The 27,632-nt window shown below is 37.0% G+C and overlaps 1 pseudogene across 1 annotated transcript; it reads right to left on the bottom strand.

The window, feature by feature from the left end:
* Positions 1 to 14,298: 14,298 nt before the first annotated feature.
* Positions 14,299 to 16,555, bottom strand: LOC149235051 (polygalacturonase QRT3 pseudogene; annotated as a pseudogene). The gene is made up of 3 exons (XR_016245868.1): positions 15,989 to 16,555; positions 15,661 to 15,897; positions 14,299 to 15,572 (listed from the first exon to the last, which is right to left on the bottom strand). The product of XR_016245868.1 is annotated as a polygalacturonase QRT3 pseudogene (transcript).
* Positions 16,556 to 27,632: the final 11,077 nt, after the last annotated feature.

Genomic DNA, 27,632 nt, shown 5'->3' with positions numbered 1-27,632 from the left:
TATGCCCAACGCACCCCAGTAGTGCATGACAGAGCATTGCACCTTGCATAGCAGGGATAGTCTACCTAGGTGCGACGCATATTTCAATACTGGTGGGGTGCGTTGGTCCTACGACGTGTTCTTAGAACCCCAGGGCTCTCAAAACCTCAAAAAATTGGCACAAAATCACAAAAATGGACCATGATATGCTTCATTTTTACTATGAAACATGTATGTTTAATCCTTTTTGTGATGTTTTGAGCAGGTTGACAACTATTAACATGTTTCTATCATGCTTTAAACAGGGTATTTCGACCAAGGAGTATACTTTTATCTCTTTTCCGGGCTTTGTAAACCTATGAAAAAGGAATCCCTTCGAGTCCACTTTCATATCTTTTTAGACTCCCAAAATATGAAAATATCCTAGAGCACTTGCCTTTTCGAACTTGTAAAATTAAATGAAAATACATATACTCAGTATAAGTTTAACTCTTTTATGGACTGAGATAGAATATCTATGAAAAAGGAATACCTTTGTTGAACATGGCTAAGAGGTTCCCTTGAGTATTGCTTTCAAATTTTTTAGACTTGAGAGACTATCTACAAAAATGGACATCTATATTTTTCTATTTTGCCTTTTTTCAAACTCTCTAAACATGAAAAATATGTTGATTTTTACCTTCGTTGGAATCATTAAGAAATTCAAACAGAGATGGAGTTTTTGAACATGACAAGACCGAACCACTCCTTCTCAGGGTTCGTTAAAAATACTCAGATGGATTCATCCAAAGGATGAACTTACATATTAAGCATATGTTATCCTCCTCAAGCTTGTTAAAAAATAAAGAGGTACTAACGAATATGGCTCGAGAAATTAAGAAAACAGGGTATTCCATTTGCTAATGGAAGCGAGTCGCTCTTGAACATGGCACTCTTCCACTTCATCTATGTGGTTGTTGGGTTGGGTAATCTGCTTGTATTTTGTTTATCATACCATTTTTAGAACCTCCACTTCAGTTTTGGGTCAATGCTGCCAACTCCATTTAGTGTCGTTGGTGTGTTCAAGAGAAGTCATTTAGTTAATATATGTTAGATTACTCTTAAGCCTTCATTCCATGTTTTCCTTTTCTGATCCAGTTTTGTATCAACATCATTCTGTCTCAATAATGATACTTGTTTCGTGTCATTGATGGGGGATACATCAAATCCCTCCTGCGATGGGTCACTTCCTGTCAACATCAACACATTATCCAAGAAGTTGACTTAGAAACATTGCTTAGTACCTTGGTGCTTGCATACATCAATGAAAAGTTTCCTTTCTCTCGGCGAGATGTTTACATCAATGGCTTTCGACCGAAAGACTTTGTGTCGTGTTCAAAAACAACTCATTTATTCACATGATACATATTGTACTATAGTACCTTGAGATACATTAACATCATTGGTGATTTCTCTCACGTCTGTTAACAACATTCATAATTGGCTAGTGATTAGATGGTGTCTACCATGTTCAACCTCGGCTCATTGATTCACATTGTTAGACTCATACGTTGGGTTGGTTGGTTGAAGGAGATAGAAGACCATGGATCTAGTTCCATCCATCCAGGCTACGATTTCAGGATTTATATAAAGATTTGAATTTATGATGGCCATGATCATATAGGCAGTCATACAGTCATGGTTCCACCATTTGTCATCTATTGATGTGTCTTTTGATCAGTGTACATGTTATGTTAGATTATGTGCTGGGTATGGGTATACCTCCCTCAACAACAAAGATGTGATGATGAAAATGTATTGTAACAGATAAATCTCATTGGTTTTTCTTGATCCTGACTTGTCACAAGGTAAAGCACTTCAGGCATCAGTCGTCATTTCTGAATTTTCACTTTAGGGGGAAATCTATTATAGGCCATTTTTCCACTGATGATCAATAGGCCTCCTAATGGGATCAATCAACATCCTATTCCCCCTTGACGTCATCTTTCACAAAGCCCTAAGCATGTATCTTTCATTACCCAAAGTTTCTTCTTGAAACTGCATCATCTAAGCCAGTTTTAGGACCAACGCACCCTGGCCTCCTTTTTTACAATGTTCACCTATAGGTTTTTCCACTGTGGCCTGCAGTTATCACCTACAAGTTTCTCCCCTTTACATCTGCGTTGGTTCTATAAATTGGGGAAAAAGAGATAAACTTTGGAAGCTTCCTCTTCCAAAAGCTTCCAGATTTTGTTACAACCATCTACCTCAAATAAAACATCCAAATCCTATCCTACCCTACTTTTGAGTTTCCAACCCTTATCCCTTGATCCCATCCTCCCATCAAAGGTGGATTTAAAACCGTAGATTGGTAATTAGATAAAAATCTCCAAACTTGCCCCACTCCTCTATATATTTACAACCTTCCATATGTAAGAGGTTGGCTTTTGGAGGGTTATTTTACCATTATGCTATTGTGGTGAGAGGTTTCATTTCATGCATTTAGGGTGATTTGAGGTGCACATTGTGAAAAGGGAAGGACAATTCAGCCTCAAAGGAGCTCTTCTACAAGATCAACACCTATTTATGGTTGTAAACTCCTTCCATTTATATTAATGCAAAGAATTCTCTGTTTTCCTAAATGTGATGTTTTTATTTCATGTATTTCAATACCATGTTGATATATTGAATAGAGTATTTAGATGATACTGCATAGATCTCGTAGTTTCTTGGCTTCTGTTATTTGACTGTGTAGGTTCTATTTTTGGAAATTGGAGCTAAAGTTGGAGCATCAAAGCTAAAGAAGAAACCAGCAACGGATTCGAGGTAGGATTCATTCTGTCATATACTTACTTTAAGTAAAGAATTGGGTTCATTATCTCTAGGTTGTTGTAGGTTAGCCACCAAACCTAGGGGAGATACTTTTGTCTGTAATCGTAAAACTTGCATAACAGGAGGTTATTGGTTTTAGGAGCTAAAATATAGAGGGGTTAGGGGTACTACGTGTTTTAGGATTTTAAAGTAGTAGGAGTTAAGGGTTAGAGTGATGGATGTTAAAGGATTTAATGATTATATGCATTAGGGATTATTATACAAGGGTTATACACATGGGTTACAAAGGTTAGGTGATCTATTGATTATTACTTATGGGTCATAGGTTAAGGAATATGTGTTATATGTGACAACCCATTTTTGTCAAATCCCCTCTTGTAAAAAATTGTAAATATAATTAATATTGTGAAATGTAATTATAGTGAACTAGTTTAGGAAAAGGGACACAAATTTTAGAGCTTGGGTTGAGGAGGTCACTTGGGAATTGGAGGAAGTAGCTCATTTAACAAAAGTGTGGGGCTAATTGATTCTATATTTTAATGAGTTGACTGAGAAATTAATGATTGCTATAAAAAACATATGGACTTCTCCAAGAAGCAGGATGAGGCCATAATTTCTTGGGAAAAGTTCACAAGAAGAGGATTACGCGGGCTATGGAAAGGGAGAAGGAAGGTTATAGGGAGGAGAAATAAAATTACATAGAATATTACAACAAGGAGGAGAAAAGAAAATTTATGTAGGAATAACAACTCGAAAAGAAAAGAAGAGAGTTCCAAGTAGGAATGCTAATGTTGCAGCAACCATCGTTGGTTTTTCATTAGCGGGCTTGCTAGAAGAGGATTTTTGGCTTTAAGTAGAGGTAAAGGGTTTACTAGATTACTCTTGGGTGAAGGTAAAAGGCTATCTATATTCTTGTTTTGGGTGAGGGATTTGTTCATTTATATTCTTGGTAAAAGAGTTCCCACAGTGTCTACTATGCTTGGTTTCAAGGCCAATGATTACATTTACTGAACTCTCGATTCCTGAAGTCACTTGAGAATCATTGCCTGGGTTACATCGGTGGAGATGGTGGCATAGCTAGAGTCCCTAGCATTATGATGGTGGAGATGGTGATAACTCTAGATTCACTAGTGTGGTGAGGAGATCCAATTATTTCCCTAAAGAAACCCTTTTCAAGTTCTAAATCTGGCTTAGTGGTGGATGATTACAAGAAAGGCCATAGTGCAATCTTCCTAAGGTTGGGAGGAGAGTTATAGTACCAAATATGGTTTCTAGCCTTTATTTTAATAAAATAGAAGTGGTTAAGACTTATTCTCTTAGTTCTTTGTGATGTTATTTCATTGAATTTAATTAACGTGTTATTTTGGCATAATTGGTTGTCTATGCTCTGTGTATGTTGAATTGTTATGATAGGACATGGTATATGAGCATGTCTTTCTATTACATCTTAGTTATATTCTTTGGGATTGTTTAGCTATTATTAAATAATTCAAATTTATGTATACTCAAGTAGGATGAGATTCCTTGCGGTTATGTTATTTATGTGAATCATGTATGTGATTTGCGCGTTTTAAAGGTATGATTTCTATCATTGGCTAAGAAAAGACGTAGATTGGTTGTTATCGTGCACTTTGGCACATTAACTAATAGTGTGGGAACACTAGTTAATTCTCTTCATGACATGTGTATGCATGGAGGGATATGAACAAGAACCCTAAAATTCAAGTTCTATGTTTCAAATGTGAAATAATAAGGGATGTTTTTTAGATACCGAATCCTATGGTCCTAACTTAAGAAATTAATTATTTTGTGACCCGGGGGAAATCATGTGTGTTCAAGTGAGGGTTTCTTTTAGAGGTCTTGAGGGTGAAGGGGGACCTTCAAGCAAATTTCTTAGGGTGTGAAATGAATTTCAAATAAACCAAGTTCAAATTTATGGTTCCCCGAGGTCAACTAAGTGTGAGAGGAAGAGTAAACGTTTTGAACAAAGGCTAAGTGAAATGAATGTATGGAAAGAAATGTGTGAAAAAGTGCATAAGTGATCATGCAAAGTTTGTTTAGATTGTAACATTGGTGGATATTGATGGATCTGTTACTGATACCTCCTACTTAAACTAAGTGATTTTCACCTTACGAAAAAAGAAAGGATGTGCATTTGATGGGATGCTTTCTCCTCCTAATTATTCTATGTGAATGATTCCAATCTAAAGGGATATGGAAGATAGTGATTTCAAAAACATTTATGAATCCCCAATATCACCTAGGTGTAAGGGGAAGATCATACTTTGTTCCCTACTCTCTCTATTCCTGGTCCCAAAATACAAAATTAAAGGAACTAGATAATCCATCTGCGTGTCAAAGAACTTTAAAAGTTCTCTGTTTAGTGGCTAATTGCAGCAAAAAAAAAAAAACTATCTAACTTACAAAAAGTTGTAGGAGTGAAGGCAAGTCACTAAAGACTTCCTTTAATTTAGTTAGAAAGGAAATTGCAATGAAAATTTGGTTCTATGTAATTTATATGGAATCTTTCAGTGCAGATGGTGCTGCATTTTTTTTTTTTTTTATGTTCGTGGGGGCAGCTCAAAAATGAAAAAAAAAGAATTAGTTTGTTTTAAGGCTTGATGATGGCCTACAAATTGGACATAGTATTATAATAGAGAATGCAAATACAATAAACTGAGAAAATAGGCCTACAAGCAACCAAGAGGATTAAAAGAAAGACAATGGTATCACCATTATTGTGGTTATGGATTTGAAGCAATGATGTACAAAATCCAACATTCCTTTGCAGCTTGGTTGCAACCTACAAAGAATCCCACAATTAGATTATTTATAAATTAAACATAAAGCACAAATTCCATATAACCAATGGACAAACAAAGCATGAGATACATAATAGCCAATGAAGAAGAAAAAACAAACTAAAAAAAAAAGAGAATAGAAACAAATCCTCTTTATTAGATATATTAGAAGATACCTTATTTGAGATTAAGGACACTTGAGGGATTTTTGGTGAGTAATGGTGCTTAGAAACTCTCCAAAATGATGTTCCCTTCCTTTAATCCAATTGCAAGGAACTTCTCTCTCAAAGAAGCCAAAGAAAATTCTCAAGATGGTGAATTCTCAATGCAAGATGTTGATTGCATAAGCAATGTTGGCAGCATAGTCTTATTACAACATATTCTCTTTCTTGGCTCTCATTCCCTTGATACTTATATTTCTCAAAATTTTCTCAAGGAGACCCTTGGCCCATTAATGAGATTAAGATGGATAGGAGACACGAGGATCCCTTTGCAGGTTCCATAAATTCCCACTTAAGATTGGAATGGATTGAAAATGAGTTGTCGAATCTTGTCATATTAGAGAAATTCGGCCCATTCAATGTGATGTGGTCCACGGGTTGCTAAGTTGTCATTTTGGTGGATCCATGCAACTATCAAAGAAATGGTCACATGGACACATGCAAACTTGATTTAGCACACTTGAACAATTTGATTTCTTAATTTGACCTTTAGAAAACCTTTGATTTTATGGGTTCCGTGATGCTTCGAGTGATAATTGGTACATTTATACACGTTGTTCTCTAACGTTGAGCATAAATCAAATTATACAACTATGTGTACAATTTTCCATGATAATAAGGTTTCCATTTGGTTTCTGATCTCATCTTCGATAGTCACTAGGGAGACCTTTATACCTATCCTGAAGACTTTTTTGTAAAATAATTCAAACTTGCCCTCAATGATCCTAATTGTGTGGAAAATATGGTGCTACTTCTATTTTTCTGTCAAATATTATGGTATGAGCATTTCAACCAAACATTAATTTTCTACTATCTTAGAAAATTTTGTCCCCAAGGTTCTATAGTGAACCTAGCCAACAAGACATTTGTCCAATTCGTCCAAGATTTGATCCTCACGTAGACTCTTCCTTTCTTCTCGAACCCTTTTCCAATTCCTCTATTTTGGCTTTAGCTAGTGTAGGGCTTTACTCATAGAAGAACCTCTATTGTCTCCTATACCTTTTCTCTACTCTTTTCCTTAAATCACTAGAGCCAATTGCCTTCATAGAAGACACCTTTGTATTTTTCTCTTTCCCATTCATAAAGCTTCCCACATTTCTTATCATTTTGGAAAGATAAGAGTAGTAGGAGAACCTAATCCCCCCATAATAGGAGTGATGAAAGCAGCGCAAACACCAACACTAAGAGTTGAAACTTTAAACATAGAAAAACACATGAAGATCCAAAGCACATCACCTAAACCTTGAGAAGCACATAAAAGGTTGATTGCCTTCCTACATCCCCCAGACCAAACACTACACAAAGAATAAATGCATAGGAAAACAAGGAGGAAACTTGGTACGTTATGCCCCTAAGTGTCCTAGAGGTTGGCATCACGTTGATTTTAGGGAGACCATTCACTATTCCAAGGATTTTTGGAGCTACTAGAATGGCTCCTTTTGCCCTCATATAATCACTCCATTTTTGCATAAATACTTTATCTATCTAGCCATCTTTATCTCTATTTCAATTCAAATTCATCATGGTAGCATCCCCTACTACTCCCCTATAAACCTCTACAATTACCATTAAGTGGTCCAAACATCTAATGTCTATATTATTTCACAATTTCAGTGAAAACAATAATCATATTTGCATTGGCTAGGAGGGAGTGTAAACTCCCTCCAAAACAAACTTATGTCCTTGTGACGTTGACCACCACAATACCAGGGAAAAGAAAGGACCGTAGACTTACATGCAAGATCGAGTGCTGACCACTGGACCATTGAAGAGCTTTAAATTGATAAGTTTTTATTTAAAATTATATATATATATATATATATATATATATATATATATAGAGAGAGAGAGAGAGAGAGAGAGAGAGAGAGATCTTACTTCACCATTACAAATAATATGGTTGGTAAACATCAATAAACATTAATCCATGATACACATCGTGAAAAGAAACACACTAAATTATAACTTTATTTTAAATTATTAATAGTATTATTAATTATAAAATAAAATAAACTATGAATTATATATACATACATTTAAAAAAACATGTAGCTGAGTTTTTAACCATGGTGATTAATAGCACTTAAGGATGGCAAATTTTAACCTACATGTAGCTGAATTTTTAACCATGGTGATTAATAGCACTTAAGGCTGGCAAATTTTAACCTGTAAATAGACTTCATTACAACACAACACTATAACACCAAGAGCATAACCAACCACTTGGAAGTCGGGTAATACTAAATAGACTTTATTACAACACAACACTATAACACCAAGAGCATAACCAACCACCTGGAAGTCGGGTATACTAAGTTCCTATGATTTTAGGAAGAGGAGACTCAGGTCATTGTACTCAATGAGATTTGAACTTCGGTCTCCCTGGACTTTGTCCATGTAACTTACCGTCAAACCACACATAACTGTACAACATATATGGCTATACTTAAAAATTATAAAACTTATTTACAACCACCCTTGCGAAATCCTTTAATATATATAATAAAACGGAAACAGCCCACTCGCACCAGGAACTGCTCCTGAACTGGTCCATTCAATTAGATCGGAAACACTGGCATCAATTTGGTTCAGGGAACCCCACTTTCCAAAGTAACATTCTGATATCAACATTCCACATTTTTAATTGCAGATATCATATAACATGATATCCTCCTTTCACATTTTCGATACAGCTTTCGTATATCAGCATTTCACGTTTTCTATCTATAAAATTCTTGAAACAACCCTTTTACAATAATAAAAATTACATTGGAAAACTAGTAGCATAATTATATCAGTAAATATGGTTGTTTTATTTTGATTTTGAGGGCATATATTAACTTATTATTTAATAATTTAAATAATAATTTTATATCTATTTGAAATAAATCTGAAAAAAATATATATTAAATATTTTAATTGATCTAATAACATTCTATAATTACAGTTGTATTTGGGGATTCATTTTGTTGTAATAAATTGAAAATTTATATAATTATTGGTCGGAGGGGATAATTGTTAGTTGGTGTGTAGTGGGGATGGCTTGTTGTCTTTTTCTTAGAATTCTTATCTCCTGGAATGATGTGTTTGTCTATAATGCTATTATCTACTTTCATTCCAAAATAACAAAAAAATATTATTCATGAATGTAATTACTATAGTGTAGTAGAGTGAACCACAAAATAGAAAATTAGAAACTTCAACAACCACATGAAATCTTTACCTCACTTTCAAATTGTTTTTAGTGAGACTGTTTGTCTATAATGCTATTATCTACCATCATTCCGGAATAACAAAAATATATTATTCATAAATGTAATTACCATATGGATGGAGTGAACCACAAAATAGAAAATTAGAAACTTACACAACCGCGGGAAATCTCTACATCGCTTTCGAGTGGTCTATTATCTACCTTCATTCCGAAATAACAAAAAGATACCTTCATTGATGAGTGTAATTACCATATTGGTAGAGTGAACCACAAAATAGAAAATTAGAAACTTACACAACCGATGCAAATCTCTACATCACTTTAGAGTTGTCTTTAGTGAGATTGTTGGTCTATAATGTTGGTCTATAATGTTATTATTTATTTTCATTTGGAAATAACAAGTAGATATTATTCATGAATGTAATTACTATATTGGTAGAGCGAACCACAGAATAGAAAATTAGAAACTTACACTTTATATATTGGTAGAGTGAATTACAGAATAGAAAATTAGAAACTTACACAACCACTGGAAATATCTATATCACTTTAGAGTTGTTTTTAGTGAGGTTTTTTGGAAGCTTTTCCTGTGGGAATTTATTGAAATTACAAGCTTGAGTATCCCCTACACAATGGAAATGCCATAAGGATTTTTGAGGGTGTTGAATCTATATTTATAGTAAAAAAACCAGTTTAAATAACACAAATAAATTCCCAGATGCCGGTGTTTAGGCAAGCAGGTACTATGTAGCGACCTTGGGTTGGTAAGTGGCGAGGCCACTTGGCCACCCACGCTTCCACTCAGAAGCATATACAGACATTAATGAATTGAGGGTCGAGGCTTCATCAATTTAGTTTTTAAGATGATCTCTTCAGGCCATCTTTCCCCTGCTCCGCCTCCTCTGCAATTGTCTCCCTGCTATTACATAGCTGAGCTCCCGCATGACAATGGGGAGGCGATGCTAAGTTATGTGCCGCATTGAAATGGTGAATGGTGCACATTTCTCGTAGAATCTTCTATGCTACCTATGGACTGGTTCTTCGATCTTGAATCTTTGCTTTGAACCGCTGATTATAGGTCCTTCTATTCCCATTGACCACTCATTCTTTGGCATTGCTCCCTCTCGTCCTCATTCACTCAATTTTGCCCAGGTGAGCATGCCTCGTCTGCATCATCAAATGCATTGTAGGAGGGGCAATAGCAAAGGAAGATTGCCCCCTCAGACTGCAGGTCCTCGGCCTACTGACGCTACTCCCCCAGCCTCCTGTTGCCTCTGTATCATCTTTGTAGCCCAGTGATTCTTGCACAATGTCAATTTCGTTGCACGCTAGAACGTCCCTGCATAATAATGACTATATCAATGGCATTTAGGGAGGAGCCACAAAACTCTGAAGACTTAGCCCGCAAGCAGTGAAACAGCTCAGGGACGCACCAATCCAGGGCGCTTCAAAAACATGGAAGAAACTCTCAGAAACAAACAGGATGCAGAAGATGACATGGAGGCGTACAGGGGTCTGATAGTAGAAGAACTTTTTCCTCCTAACCACACCTAGCTGGTCAATGTTTTTTAAGGTTCTGGGTTCCCAGTGCCCAATACTATGGGTCTATTCTGGTGTTTTTTATGCAATGTTGTTAATTTTGATTATTGTTCAAAAATCTGTTCCACTCTGGCACTACAGGGTGTTACCCTTGCATGGGCAGCAAATTTTTATAATTTTGCACTTTTCCAGTGCCTTTCCAGTGTTTTGTTGTTAAACATGGCATAATTTGGGGTTTGCTATAGCCCCTTCTTGTACTACTTTTGTTACATTAATAGAATTAGTCTAATTTAGATAAAAAAACAAAAATAAAGATTTCACCTCAAATTTATCTTCAAATCCTAGCACTAAAAATTCCAAAAAATCACACTAATAACAACTCCACTTAAAGGTGGCGTATTTGGTTAAATATGATAGCTAATTTGTTCAATTGCACATTGAATAAGTCTTCGACTATGTATGAAATCCACTATGAACAGTGCTGTGTCACATCTTTTGTGCCCAGAATTGAAGACTATTTGCTCCTCGAGATGTGAATGTTTGAAGTCTCCATCTTCACTGAAGTCGCCGCGGGTCCAATTCACGACTGAAGGAGGTTAGAAAAAAAGAACGGCTATCTGGTTACTGAAGTCTAATTGTCTAAAACAACTAAAAACGGGGAGAAAAAAGGAATGGCAATCAGGTTACAGAAGTCTAATTGTTTAAAACAACTAAAATTCAATAAAACACAGGTACGTTTCCGGCATCTCTGTGGCCCCTGAAAAAACACGTGCAGTACAGCGTATTTCCAGACAATTCGGAAAAATCGCATGATCACAGATACAATGCACGGGATTCAATATATTCAATCAGGTTTCGTGACGCGGTGGAAGATTTCAAGAGTGAAGTAAAAAGGATGAGTATCAATCTATTTCATTATGATGATATCCATGAAAAAAGAGAGGGCTGTCACTGCTGGGATGGGACAATGTAACTTTCGGCCCCATAGATATTAATAATAAACGACATCTTAGAGTTCTAAGATTGGATTTCATTTTGTTAATTCCAATTTTCAAACCCAACCTCACGTTTCGGTTGAATATCTCAACCATTATCATGGAAATAAGCAGAAACGGTGTGCAGAAAATAGTGAACAGAATTGAAGATAATGGAGTGGTAGGTAAATAAGTGAAAGGAGAAAACTTTGGAGACGATTAATTTAGAAGTGGGGGCAATGATGTTCGTGTAATAGAAAATTGAGGTTGGACTTGTCGTATAATGTTTATATATAAACGTGTAGTTCCGGTAATAATGTTAGGTTTATTCAGTTGTTTGGTGGTTGGTAAAGTTTAGTTTTCATTAATTTAAATATGAGTATATTAATTTTTTTAATTTATTAATTAAAAAATAATATTTATATTGATATTTTTTATGCATATCAAATTATTCTTACTTCAATTTAAAATTAAATTGTCATCTTCTAAGTTACCGGTCGTGCCAATAAGTTAAGTTTGTATTCACAGATTATGGTTAGATTCTCCGTTGTCGCGACCGACAAAGTTCTCGATGGTAAAATACCAAAACAAGGTAGATGAATTGGAAATTACTTTGGAAATATCGATATCATTACGATAGATATGAAGTCAAGTCAAGTAATTTTAAGTTGAGGTTTCATGTAATTATAAGATTTGATTTTTTTCTCCGGAAAAAAATACAAATGTAAAGCAGAAATAATAAATTTAAAATAAAAAATAAAAATGATAATAAATTATTTTAATTTGAAATTTAATATTAAAATAAATAAAAAATTATATTAGAAGTAGAAATATTAAATAAAAAACTAAAAATAAATAAATTACAAATTGAAAGAAGAAATAATAAATAATAAATTAAAAATAAATAAATTACAAAATGAAAGTAGAAATAATAAATTAAAAATTAAAAATCAGAATTAAAATAAATTATATTGAATATTTTAATTGTATAAAAATTAATATAGATTTATGTTAATTTCTAGTTTTTTAAATATTTATAAATATCAAAAATTTTAAATTATAATTATTTTATAAAATTTGGAAAAAAAATTGATTCTCCTTCACATGAATAAATTTAGCTCAACATGAATCTATATTATATTTTAATAATATTATTTAAATGTATATAAATTTCATCTCTTTTATATATATATATATAGATATAGATATATATATATATATATATTATTAAGATATATATATATATATATATATATATATATATATATATATATATATATATATATATTTAAATTTATTTTAATCTGATTTTTTCCTCATAAAATTTATTTGTAATTTTATTAGTAAAAGTAAATTACAATATAACAAATTGAATTGAATCTATTTATTATTATTATTTTATTATTTTCTTGATTTAATGTTTCATTTTAAAAACATTACATCAATATAAACCTAATTGACTTATTTAAACAACATAGATCCATCTAAAATATGGATCTAACATGAGCGTGCAGGGATTTAATTTCTTAAAGTGCAATTTTTTTATGAAGGAACATTATTTAAATATTTTGTATAGTTTATTATTTTATTAAATTTTTTTTTTAATTTTTATTTGGGCCGACATGAATAAAATTTCAACTTTGATGACTGACGGACAACCTTACAATGTAAAATGAGCCTATCCCAAAAAAATAAAAAATAAAAACAAATTAATTAACTTATATTATAAAACCTAACTTATAATTTAAATATTATATAGTAATTATAGAAATAAATATAAGAATGGTGGTTGGATGACTCCTTAAATTAATAACATTTAGATTGAATCCACATATACTTAGAAAAATTAAATGGTTGTACCTCCACGTAGGAAAATTAAGTAGTTGTTTTCATTGCTTTTATTTCAATTGTGGATCTCCATATTTCCAATCTTCCAACTTTAATTCCTCAAATATCTTTAATTATACTATCCTATTTAGGTCCATATGATTTAATTTGTCTAACATTTATGGTTATTGGATTCTTTTCTCCTAGGGGATTTAGGATACTAATAAAGATGCACGAGCTTCAAATATTTGGTGTCAAGAATCCTAAAAGAACTCTAGAGAAGTTCCCATAACTGAAATCCATTTAAGAAGTTTTGAACCAACCATATCTTTAACTAAACTTGCAAATAGACTATAATACATTTTAATCATTGAAATGGACTATAATACATTTTAATCATTGTGATAGCCTTTTTGTGAGCTTCTCCCATCTTTTACCGCTCGTTATTGATCCGACCTCTCCTTTCTTAGATCTTTTCTTTCACTCCCATTAAAAGAGATAATGCATTTTCACACTATGAAAAGGATAAATAAAATCATATGGTCTAATTATTGAATATACGAAAACATTGCAAATGGTTTTTAGGAAAATCTTAGCCTATCACGTCTTACTATATTCTCACTGCCTTCGTCTTGCTTCGTGCATGTTCCTCCTCTTTCAAATTAAAGAGCAACAAACTACCCCCACATACATAATTAATAGGGGATACAAATGGCAAAGAATCACATGAAAAATTTCTAAATAACAAGGTTGCTAAAAGCCAACAAATTAGACCCAAAAATCATTTGCTAAACCAATAAATTGACCCATATTTGCTTATCATATCAAACACAATCAATTAATTTTAATTTTCATCTTTAATTACGATATTTAACCTATTTCCGTCACTCTGTCTAATGAAAGGTAGTCTCAAAGTAAAAACCATAGTTGTGTAATTTTGAGTATAACTTTGGCAATTTACAAATCGACAACCACTTTTAACACAAAATCTTCCACTTTTGGATACAATATTTGCCCGTAACAAATTTTAACAAAATATAGTCACAATTAAAATCCAAATCGAATACGGACCTCCGAGTATACACACTTACAATACTCCGTGACTATTTCTGACGGCAAATACTTCCGACAGAAAACCATTGCCTCCATCAAAATTTGTACTCTGATCTACCTGCACGGCGACTGTTGCAGATACTTGGCTATCCGCTTCAATCACCACTTTGTTGTGCGAAACACTTCTGAGGGTGTGCCTGGGAAACAGAGCATCAGATGTATAGAAAGAATACTGAACATTCTGAACAAGGTTTGGGAAGAGCAGGAAGGGATTAAAATCTATGGCCCATGTGGTTCCATTGCCCTTCACTGTGCCTCGAGCAACCGTTGATTTAAGCCTCATTCCAAGCGCATTGTTCTTGTCAACAACTGTCTTATCAATCGATTCAAATCTACCCACCAACTGAACAATGTCCACGCCCTTCCGAGAGCCACTGAACATATTGTCTACAATGTTGACGCCTGATATTATTTTCCTCTGCGATGCTTTCAGCACGATGTTGGCGTCGCCGAGAAAAAGAGTATTTACAATATCAAGCTGCACGGGATCCTCCGCAATTATGGCCGTGTAGTCCATATAACAACCAATAATTCGTGTCTGAGTCAATCCACCCAGCTGTAGTTTGATTCCAACTCCTCCGAAGGCCGTGGCCTTGTTATAGCAGTGGACTCCCGTGAATATATTGGCATACCCGCTAACCGAAATCCCCACAGCAGCAGAAAAAATGACGACATCCGTTACAGCGTTGTCGTTGCTCATGAGACTTATAGCCACGCCGCTGAAATTTTTCTCCATGGGGCTTGCGCCGGCTGTAATGTGCTGCCCAAGGAATGAATTCCGGATAATTGTCTCGCGCCCGCCCTGAACCATGATACCACAGGACCTGAAATGCGAGATATAGCAATTATCGATGATGGTTCTCAGGGAATTGATCACCAGAATCCCTCCGCCCCGAAAATTTGCATCCAACATCAAATCCCGCAGAGTAATATCCTCGTATGATGCGCTACGATGGGCGCTGTACTCTATGGCTGTAGTGAGCTCGTCGCCACGGAGGCTTCTACTGAACTTGGCGTCGGTCGAGGACCATAGCTCTATCAAGTAACGATCCCTTGGGAAATCTTCAGAAGCCCTCAAGGTGCCGCCATGAATCTGTGTGCAAGGAACCAATTAGTAATTCAGTTGGACATACCTGTAATGTGATATACAAAAACACAGAGATTTAATTTCATTTAATTACCAAAACATTGGCGCCTCCGCTTCTGGGCAACCGCAGAGGTCTGCTGATGACATAATTTCCTCCTAGGAGATGAATCTCGACGCCTCCGAGGTCGGCTACACCGGCTATCGTGTTCCATCTCGTAGCTACATTGAAGGCATCGTTGATCGCCGCCAAGATGGCCTTGGTGCTGTCCGTGGCTCCCGTTGGATCGGCGCCATAGTCTGTAACATAGAATAAGCGGCGATTCGACGGGACCTGCAGACCACCAACAAACATAAAACTCAAGAAAAGCTCATCCCCATTGCTCAAATTGCAGAAAATTAAATGTGATGTCTTCATTCTTTACCGTGGCGTTGTCAGTATTGGAAGATGCAGCGAGCGATCGCATCAGCCTCCAGCGAGCAACGGAAACTCTCTCGGCCTTCGCCCGACTGAGATACTTCAGAACATTGAGAACTGGAGGCTTCTTGACATTGAGAACTGGAGATTTTGGAACTTTGAGAACTGGAGGCTTCTTGACATTGAGAACTGGAGATTTTGGAGCTTTGAGAACTGGAGAATTCTGAACATTGGGAACCGTAGAATCCCAACTCCCCAGACTCCTTTTCGACAAGGGTTTCTTGTGAGCACCAGTCTGGACTGATCTCAAAGTCAGGGGGCAATCGACAATCAATAAACTAGCCAGAAACGCAATCACAGCGAAGATCAAATCAATACGGGAACGCATAATTCGCAGGCTGAGATTTGCCCTCCTAACAATATAAAAAACAACGTTCGCCTGGACTGATACGCTTGGAACAGTACCTCGTTGCCCTCTTTTATATTTTGACATCAATGGAGTCTTTGTCTTTGGAATGGAGCGCCTCTTCACAGCCTCTTCGTGTATTTTTATTGGCTCGTTGCACGTTAACATAACAGCACAGGGGGCTCGTTTTTTGAGGGCTCGTTTAATCGCATGACATTTGTAAAAGGTTGGTATTTTTACTTGTCACATACGATTAAATTTAACATCTTCGTCATAAAAGAATATGTGGAAAATACAATTCACGAAACTATCATAGTATCAAATTGAGATAAATTACAATTTTTTAAATTCAGGAGATAGAGCTCATTTTTTTCTCTCTTTCATCCATTCATTGCGTGGTGTGTGATTATGCTAAGCTCAGTTTAGGACTATTTAATTTGTGGAATATTTTAATTCTTTAGAAGTGGTTTTTATTTTTAATAGGAATGTTTTATTTGTGGAATATTTTAATTTATTTAGAATTGGTTTTTATTTTTAATTTTTATTTGAATTAGAGATTTGTGAAATTAAATCTCAATCAAACCAATTTATTTATATTTTTTTGAGTGGACCAAGGTTTACTTGTTATTATGAAGTGTAATTATGTAAAAATTTCATATTCAACTTTCAATGCTTCAATGTTTAAAAAAGAAAGTGTTAGATTTTTAAAGAGGTTGAAACACATGTTAAATTGATATTAAATAATAATAAAATATTTGATTTTAGAAATTGGAAAAAAAAATCAATCAATTCAGGATGTAATTTTATTATTATGTCATTGCTTAGCAGTAATTTATATGATCTGTGTTGTTTAGTTTACTCGTATAGAAAAAATTGATGGCCGGTACAATTTTTTTTGGTTGCTTTCAATGTCGACTTTGGTGTTTTGGGTTCACTAGGCGGATGTTGCACCATTGTACTAGTGCTTCAAAACCCGAGGCGAAGGCACAGTCCGCTGCACTACATACCACTTAGGTACAACCCTGTGATGTTACATGAGACCAATAACACTTTAAGCTGCTTTCATGGGTATGAATTTATAAACATATAATTTTTTTTCTCTATATTTCAAGTTACACGTGGCTCTAAATGCAGCTTTTACATTTAACATTTATTCCTCACAACATTACCCACTTTTTATGCAAAATCTGAACAATTGCCAACTACCAAGGACCTTTTATGGTCTAAAAGCTCCTCACATTGAAAATGGAAGCTGAAAAGTAGTGCATTGTTGGAAAAAGGTTTTGCTATAGAGATACATGGTTCTACTGTAGGGTGCCAACAAAGGGTCTATTGTAGTTTATCATCACGTTGACATATTCTATCTTTCACAAGGGAAGAAAGTCTCACCCGAGGTGTGCCAAAACACATGAGTGAGGCTTAGGGTTTAGAAGATGACATGATAGGTTAAATTGATTAAAATATACTTTATATCCATCAAAGATCAATTAAAATATGCATTGCAACCATCAACATTCATAGATTAATCAAACAATCTTTGTGCAAGAACCAAACATATACATTATAGAAAGATTAATAAAGAATCTCAAAAAAAAGGTGGCCACATGAACATGTAGACATACATCCATACATAAATCATAAGACACAATAGAGATCCTTGCAATAGATACTTTATTATAACAATTGGGAGGGCAAGCTCTTATTACAATCTACAACACATGTTTCAAGAACAAATAGATCATTACAATGGATCTTATCATATCATTACAATCAAATGCAACTGGATGAGAATCACAAGTTGTGACTGAATTTCAACAGCATTTCGTCCTTCCTTTGTTGTATCTCTCGTTTTTGCAACTCACTCTACATATCTATATATAGATTTTGATCCATTGATCTTAATGTTGGCTTGAGGGGGCTTGGACCCAGGTTCAAAGTTAGCTGCGCTAACCAACAAAACCCTACACTATCGGCCCTTTCGGCAACAACTCCTGTAATACATGCTGCAGTCTCACCCAAGGCAGTATTGGGGGATGCTAGAACTAGGCTTATGCATCCAGAAGGCTATGTGATGTGGTTTAAGGCGAATTCTATGGTCTTAGTTCAAATCTGACCTTCGTGAACCCTTATTCATGAGACTTAGATGATTTCCAATTAAAGAAAGTTATAAGCTTCACGTAACTATCTAATCATGCATAAAACAACATCTAACAGTTGATCCAGATCTTCGCAGAGTAATTAAGATAAAATACAGATAAATATCATTTAGTTGCATGTAAATACAGAAAATACAGAGTGCATGAAAATAGACACAGTTTTGTTTAAAATATATTTCTATTACTTTAGATCTTCCTTTACAACTTTTCCAGACCTTACGCACATAGCTGGAGGGGCCCGCACACTCAGTTGTGAACTTACCAAGGTCTTCGCGCACTCAGCTACAGGAGCCTTCCCCTTCACCCAAAACACAGAAAGATCTACAACTACAAATCCAAAATCATATAACCACGAAATACTTCATTGCATTAGACTTGCTAATACATCTCTTTATATATCCTTCACTATTACAATACCATGGTCCACAAACCATGGGCAGATCTCAAAACAATACCAAAATATAAGGGGTTTTGACCTTCCTAAAACCCCTTGACTCCTATTTGACCTGTGCTACTCGTGCTCTGCTCCTCAAAATGCGGAGACTTACAATATTTTAACAAAATTGACCCAAGGGACCCCATCCCAACAGGCCCCCAACACAATTATGTGACTCGTCCTCAAGTCACTCTGCTGGTATGCTCTAGATCTTTGCTTTCAGGTTGTTGAACGAAGACTTCACTAGTTGAAGTGCCTCCGTGCATTGAACAGATGTCTATTGCACTTCTTCCACCGACTTTTTCGTAGTTGGCCCATTTACTGCTAAACCAATGGTTCAGTGCATCTGTTGCATACTCTTAAGCATGCCTTCCACAGTCTACGAGAGATGCCCTGCTTCTTCCTCCCATGGCTGCATTCGTGCAGTGATGATCTGCATCTTCTTCTGCAGGTCCTTTATTTATCATTGCAGGGATGTCTCCTCTTTCAATTGGGCGAATCATTTCACAGGGGCTAGGGTGTGCATCGTTGCCTTTATCTCATCGTACTGTAGTTGTTTATCCCGAATGGCAACTTTGATCTTCTTCACTTGTGGGTCCTCCTACAACGAAGCCCACAGTTCTAGGGCTTCGTCAAACAACTGTCTACACTCCTTGACTGCAACATCGAGCTTCACCATGTCTGTTCTAATGGCAGCCTCGCGCTGCTCTTTGATCTCTGGTGGTGTGGTGGGTTGTAACTTCAATTGAAGCTCAGTAATTTGGAGCTGCAGATCGAAACAAAATTTATCCACCTGTGCCTTTGATTCTCTGAACGCATTTTCCAACTACAGTACTTTGTCTTCAGAAGCGGCCTTCGACTAAATCTATACCTCGAGGAGCTCACTGCATACTCTTGAAATGGCTTGCTCTAGCTGCACCCTTCTTACAACTGCCTCATCACAGTCCTGGAGAGCTTTGTTCTTTTCATCGCACATATGTTGACTGGTGATATGTGCATCCTTGATCACCATGAGAGCCCATTGCTCTCGCACCTTAAGCTCATCTACTACACCCTGGTGTAGCTCATGCAGTGTGGATAGGGGGAGCATCGTGAGGTTAATACTTATGTCTTTGGGCAGCTGGGCACTCTCCCGTTCTGCGGCCTCATTCAAATATAAGGATCCATGAGGTAGGGGTACAGCATGGAGCTCTGCAGTGAAGACCAATTACACACTACTTGATGTCGTTGGCTTTATGCTCGCTTGAGACCGACTCGCTTGAACCACGCTCACTTGAACCTGACTCGCCTGAAAATTTGACAAAATGAGCTAGGTTCAAGAAATTTTGACAAAACAGAATGGTATTGATCTTCAATATGGCCCCAAATTTCTTCTGTTGTAGTCCAAACAGTATCTCCAATCTCATCAAGGTCCCCCTTAGTGAGGACCATGGCCTCTACACCAACAATCTTATCAGACTTGTGCTTCTTGCATGTGCCTCCTGCACCTGACTTTTGTCTTCATTTAAGAATAAAAGGAGAACCAACGTTCTTCAGGTCTACAAAGGGGTCTTCAGTACCCTGATCCAGTTCTTCAGTATGCGGCTCTTCGTCGTGCTCACCCTCTGGTTCTTGCATGGTATTTTTCTCTAGATTGATGGTCACCTTATTCTTTTCCTTCTACGCTGCTTTACTGGTGCCTGTTGCACCTTCGACACTAGTCCCCATGATACCTTCAACAACATGTGTGGGAAGAAGCTAGTCAGTTGATGACTTAAGGAGTAACTGTGTGATATCATCTTCGGTGACCAAAAATGACAACGTCATCTATTTCTTCATCATATCGCACCTCGTGCAAATGTATACATGATGGAAATCAACCTTGAAATATACAATGCGCCAGTATTCTTTGAATAGAGTGGGTGATAATCGTGGTTTATGGTTAATCACCATACACAATTCTGATTCAAACAGTACCCAGAACATCTTGTTTTTAATGACACATTCAGGGTCCTTCGTTGCCCACAATGAAGCAAATTTAATAGCCTCGCACAAGTCTAGATCCATCATTGGGAACTAGGAATCCTCTGGCATCCTCCAAGCTATTAGCGTAATCAATAATAGTAGCCACGTGTAGTGGAATGCTTTTCCTTCCTCCTGGGCTTTGTGGCAATCATCCAAGAATTCTTGGTAGAGGTACTTTGCCCAATTGAATTGGACCCCCTGGCTGCACTGTGCAACTAAGGATACCACTGGTGTTGATACTTCATCGGCACAACACTTCCTCATTACTTTTCCTTTTAAGATTTGTGCGGCAAATCGCACAACTTCATTCAAGATAGAACTAATGGTGTATCCCCATGACTTCTTCACCAACCCGAAGTCACTCTTCATCTGGTCCGCGAGATTTTTCTCCTGTGACTTCCCCACGAAAGCGTTTGAAGGATTTTCACCTTGATATGGTAGCGTTGTGATTCTATGGATTAGCATATCATCAATTGGGATGGGTCCTACCATCTAAAGGCACCTTCATGAACCAACGAAAACAACTTGAGCACACAGATGGTATTAATAATGTTGTGGATAAAGTTGGATGTACAACATGTTGAGCAACCCTACACTTGCAATACCAACCACCCACTTCATTGGTTCAAGCCTTGTGACACCCGCCTCCTCATAGTAAACCGATTTCAAGTATTTACTGGGTTCTAATTGTGGAAATTTCTCATGATCACCCAAATCCCAATCCTCCATCTTCAGAAATGGTACCTGGGCCAACAAGTCACCCTCAATAGGTACTTCCTCCAACAACAATGGTGTGAATACCTTGAATTTCAATGAGTTAGGGTCCTTAGTTACTTTCGAAATTGGTTTTCATGGCAGTACATACGACATCAACTAAGAAATTAGCCCTGTGCCCTCGGCATTGATATCTTCAATCCCCATATTGAGTTCTTATTCATCTAGGTCCTGGGGTTCCATAGGCTGCTTGTTTTTATCCATACGACCCTTTAGTTTGTGCTCAGTTGGGATTTAATTCATGGCGATTGCCGAACCAGGGCTTGTTTTAGCTTTTTCTACTTTTTATCTCCTATCGCGGAGGCAGTAGGTTTTGGCCTCGGTGACCTAGGTGTTGTAGTAGGGATTGACGGTGTTGCAGTCATGATATTTTGTACCCTCTCTTTAAGAATTCTTTCTCAACTTCTGCCAAACTCAGGTAGCTAGACATACAGCAATACGCTCGGCTCATTAAGCACCACACCTAACAATTTCTCAAGAAGCAAAGTGGCCAAGTGTGGAGAGGGGTTCAATATTTATAACTCTATTTGAACTCAAGTCATCCGTTCCCCCATAAATATTTCTCATAAATGCGATTTTGGAAGCAGATCCTCATAGATTTGCACCTTAAATGCACTTCCCCCTTTCCTTTTGATGAAAAAATAGTTGTCAAATCAACTGTAACTATTCCAACGGTCAATTTATGGGTAGGTTGTGCAGCAATCCTGCTTATGGTGCAAATACCTTGCCGCAGCTTCCATCTGCGTGCTCTTCCAACACATCGTGTAAACTTCCTTCTTCGACAATTTTTTTCCTTGGCAATGTAGTTTATAGTATTGTGCCTTCTTTCAATTGCCAGAAGTGCTAACAATTTCTTGTGTCCATGTAGTCATTGCGGAGGGGAGGGATCGTCCCTATAAGCCTTTAGCCTACTCCCATTAATCATGCCTAGAAATATTTCCCCATTCAGCTTTGTGAGTTGAACTACGCCACCATCCAAAATGTCCTTAATGATATATGGTCCCAACTAGTGCATCTGAAACTTTCCCAGAAACATGTTTAAGTACTCTATCATAGTGATAATATAACACACTCCTGTCTTTTTTCCTGGTGGATGAATAGGTCCAATGAAGTCAATCACCCACTTATCAAATGCTTGTAATGTGACCTATGGATTTAATGGAAGTTCATCCCTTCGTGACGGTCTCTTGGTCCTTTGACACACATCACACGCACTGTAGTATTCCTTGGAATCTTTATGTATTGTTGGCCACCATAGTCCTATGCATAGGATCTTCTACATAGTAGCCTTACCTGCATAGTGTCCTCCAGTGACACCACCATGTGCTTCAGCTAGAATATTGTGTCTCTCATATTCAAGCACATATCAACGTAGAACTTCATCTGACCCCATATTATATAGTTGTCCTGCAATCATAGAAAAATCGGCAGCCCTAACAACTAGTTCCTTCTTTTGTTGCATTGTATAACCTTCAGGAGCTATGCCAATAGATAAAAACTGAATGATGTCTGCAAAATGCTCGTCTATAACCTTAACAAAAAAGAGTTGCATGTCAGGTAATCCTTCCTCAATATTTGTAAGCTCTTCACCATTTTCGATTTGAGACAGGTGGTCTGGTCTAGCATTGAATCTCTTAGGCTTCACTATGACTTCAAAATCATATTCTTGAAAAAGGAGCAACTACCAATAGATTCTCCCCCCCCCCAACACAGGCTTATTGTCCAGGTACTTCAAATAAGAATGGTCCATGTACATCTTAAAGTGTGCACCTAGTAGATAATGCATGAACTTATGTAGTGCATAAATGATGGCCAAACCTTCACGCTCTATGGTTAAGTAGTTCCTTTCATCCTTAGATAGTTTCCGACTATCAAACACAATCGGGTGATCGATATCTCCTACACCTATTCTTGTTAAGACATCTCCCAATGCTATGCAAGACGCATCCACATGCACATGAAATTCCTTCTTCCAATATGGGAATAGTAGGATTGGTGCCATAACCATCTTCTCCTTCAAAGTATCCAAGCTCTTCTGAAAATCATCATCCTAGTAAAACATAACATCCTTCTTTAACAACTTCTCCATGGGCGGAGGGATCTGTGAATAGGCCTTAATAAACTTTCTATAGTACCCAGTGTGACCGAATGTCTTGCGTAGTTTCTTTACATTCCTAGGGGGCTGCAGATTGATGATGATGACAATCTTAGCAGGGTCTACCATCAATCCCTACTTACAGACAACGTGGCCCAACAATATTGCATAAGGTACACAAAAATGCATTTCTTCAAGTTTAAAGAGATCTGGTACTTCCTACAAGTATCCAACATCAGGCGCAGACTAGAAACATGCTTCTTGACCAACCCGAACACTGTCCAATCATCGAAGTAGACTTCCAAAAACTTATGAATGAACTCCTTGAATGCTGCGAAAACCACCCTAGAGAAAATTGCAGGAGAATTTTTGAGTCTGAAGGGCATAACTGTATACTGGAATGACCCCCATTCTGTAGCGAAGGTAGTCTTGCTTCTATCCTCCGACGCGATCTTAATTTGGTGGTATCTTGAGAATCCATCCGTAAATGAGTAAGCTTCCTATCCGCCAACATTCTTGAGAACTTCATCTGTAAACAACGTAGGGAATGGATCATGGACACATGCATCATTTAGCTTCCGTAGATCTACGGCAAATCCTAATATCACCCTTTGTTTTCTTCTCTTGGACCACCATGGGACTGACCCACTTGGATTCTTCTATAGGCTCAATTATTTTGGTTGCGAGCATTTTATCGAGTTCCTCTCGTACCTTTTCCTTGTATTTGGGGTTCAACCAATATGGGTGCTGCTTAATGGGCTTCACATCGGGTTTTAAATTGATCTTCATCACCCCAAATCTCCTACTATCCCCTTCAAGTCAGAAAACTTGGTTGGAAATAAGTCTTGATATTCATGTAGCAATTCAGCTACCTTATCCACTATATCTTCATCCCAATAGTCACAAATGTTCGTGAATTTTAGTTCTACCTGTGAACCAATGTTCACTTGCTTTGTGTGCACCAGTTGTGAAATATTATGGATCTCCGCACTAGGTCCCCCAACTTTGCATTTTCCCTCTTATTCCTGGATATTAATTTTTCGTGGATCCTCATCAACTTCTTCCATTGTAACATTGTAACATTGTAACATTCTAAAGCATTATGCAGATGTGTACTCTAGTTAGGCTGTACCTATGTGATAGGTTCGATAGGTGTTCAGAATATTACTGCCTTAATCTCCTGAAGTGCTTCATCAATGCATGTGAACCCATCTTCAAAACTGAATGTGAGCAATAAAATTTCTTTCATCTCATCCCAGTCAGTGGTCCCATGTCGTAGCTCTATTTCTAAATACTAGTTTTTTGGGATAACATCCAGGGTATGAACAAAGATATGCACCCACTTAGGTTGAGGTATTTCACCCCACGCCTTAGTCCACTATGCCAGATGTTCACGCGGATCATCCTTCCCTGTGTATTTTTCAGTGAGTTAGGTGTTTGCATGGCCAAACCTTAATCGCATCATTTGACAATATTCCTTCCAGTCAATAAATTTATCCTTGTGCGTACCCCACCATCTTGTAGGAGTAGTTCTTAATGCTAGATCTAAGGCCTAGAACTAATGTTCCTTTGGTACATCCCTTTCAAAATGTTCAAGAAATATATTGACATCACCCAAACCATCATAATAGGGTAACTTATGTACCTCAGTAGATACACAACATAGCGATTTCATTAGCTGATTACATCACAGCGTAGAGACCTCATGCAACCAATTCTCCTAGCTTTCTAACTCTTCATCCAAGTATGATTGGAAGGAGTTTTCCTTCTCCCAGTGAATCCTTCCATCCGCAGTAGGATTGATCCAATCTTCATTCTGCGTAGTTAACTTATAGATGTGCTCAATTTCATCATCTTCATAATAGTCACGATTCAGTTCTGTGTATGAACCTTCAATTGGATACAATGAGACAATTACTCGAAGTTTGTTCTTCTCAAATACCATGCTTTGCTTCTTTAAGTTGATGATTGCATTCATGTCAAAATCCCAATCAATCCCCAACAACGCAAGGCATGGATTACTAACATCGACGATCTCAATAACTTCCAAATCAACCACTACTCTTGCCCCTTCAATATTTAAGGTTACTCCATGCAGGCGCACCATTGGGATTATCTTCTGCCAATTTTCCATGCACAACTGAATTGGCGACCATAACAACTTAGGATTTCCCATATGTTCCCACGTCTGCTTCAGTAGTACATTAGCATCAGAGCCCAAGTCTAGGATCACCTGACCCATTTCAAAATCACTGATCTGCGCAGTCAGCCGCATCTCCCTAGTGGTTCTTTTCTTGCTTTGGTTTACCTTATTGACTATGCATTGTCTTGGTAATGAATTATCCTTGTTGATGCAATTATCTATCATCTCTTGTAGTCCCTCTACTGCCTTTTGATCCCATAGTAGCTTCATACAGGTCTGTAGAAATGATTTCAACACTGTGGGATCTAACTCTTGGGTTCCAGTAGCATCTTTAGGTTTCTCCTTTCGTGAGGCTATCAACATTGGGTTCTGAGATGTAGAAGCACCTGGACTCATAAAATTCTTCCTTGCCTCCATGAATGTCTCTTTTTCCTTATGTAAATCAAACCCAACATTCTTCTCACCAGCTTTTCGGAACCATGACTTTGATTCTGGTTGTTTTCCTTCAACCTTGTCTTCACCAGTGGCTACACCACTTCGCATGACTATGTTGACACTAGGATCATATTTGCACGGCTCAAGTCTCATCATTTAGATATTCTGTGTTGGTTGTTGGGTCTTCTTCTCCTACATCTTTGGTATTAAGATCAGGCAATCTTATATAACATGATCAAATTGTTTGCAGTACTGACATGAGGGGTGTGTTGGATTCTGACAGTCATACGCAAAGTGTCCTGGTTCTCCACAGTTGTAACAAATTAGTTTTCCCCAACCTCTTCCAGCTCCTCGTCCTCGTCCTCTTTCTCGTCCTTGAAATCCTCCACGAGATGTATGTGAGACTTGGTCGTTCTACGTGCGGTTTTCAACCTGCATCCTATATAGTTGAGTTATGTCCATCATTCACTCATAGCTTCAACAATTCCTCTCGTCATGACCAACTGATTTACAAAAGTTACAAAAATGTTTTTTTAGGTACTGTATAAACTTTTGTAATAAGGAGCAATTATCGGTTGAATGTTGTCCTGAAACTTGGCAAATACTACACTCGATACTTTCCCTAGTGCTTGATCAAGTGGAAGACTCTATTTTTAGCGGGTTAGGACCTCTCACAGCTATATAATCCTGAAATATAGGGAATTTATCCTTATGATGGCTTTTAGCCTTGAATTTTGTGCACCAAACTTCAGAGTGTGTCTCTATCTTAACCTCCTTTCCCTTCTTTAGGTTCTGCAACTCCATATGCAGGCTTGCTAGCTGCACTTGGATCTGTTGAACTGCTACATTTATATCCTCGATCGATGAAGCTTATAGCTTCATCGTGATTTCCAATGCTTCGACCTGAGACCCAATCTTTTGTTGAGATATGGTAACCATAAGTGAGGTAATAGAAAAGCTATGTACCAATCCCTATGTTGTTCATCTGAGATCTGAAGGTTAGCTTGACTTAGTAAACACTCTAGTTGTTGATCTATATCCCACACATATTCATTAACATTTTGCTTAATCTCCTTGATCTCAGTCACACACTGAGATTTTGTCTTCGGCTTCATAAATTCCACGTTCAGCGCATCCTTCGTATTAGCCAATGAAGCAGCTGGGTGAGTCGTACTGTATCTGATATACAAAGTAAGCACCCT

The sequence above is a fragment of the Pinus tabuliformis genome, chromosome 8 (genome assembly GCF_031772625.1).
Source record: "Pinus tabuliformis cultivar Carrire ecotype Pingquan chromosome 8, CPIR1, whole genome shotgun sequence".
Classification (NCBI taxonomy): domain Eukaryota; kingdom Viridiplantae; phylum Streptophyta; class Pinopsida; order Pinales; family Pinaceae; genus Pinus; species Pinus tabuliformis.
This window is presented reverse-complemented; position numbering and strand designations above follow the sequence as displayed.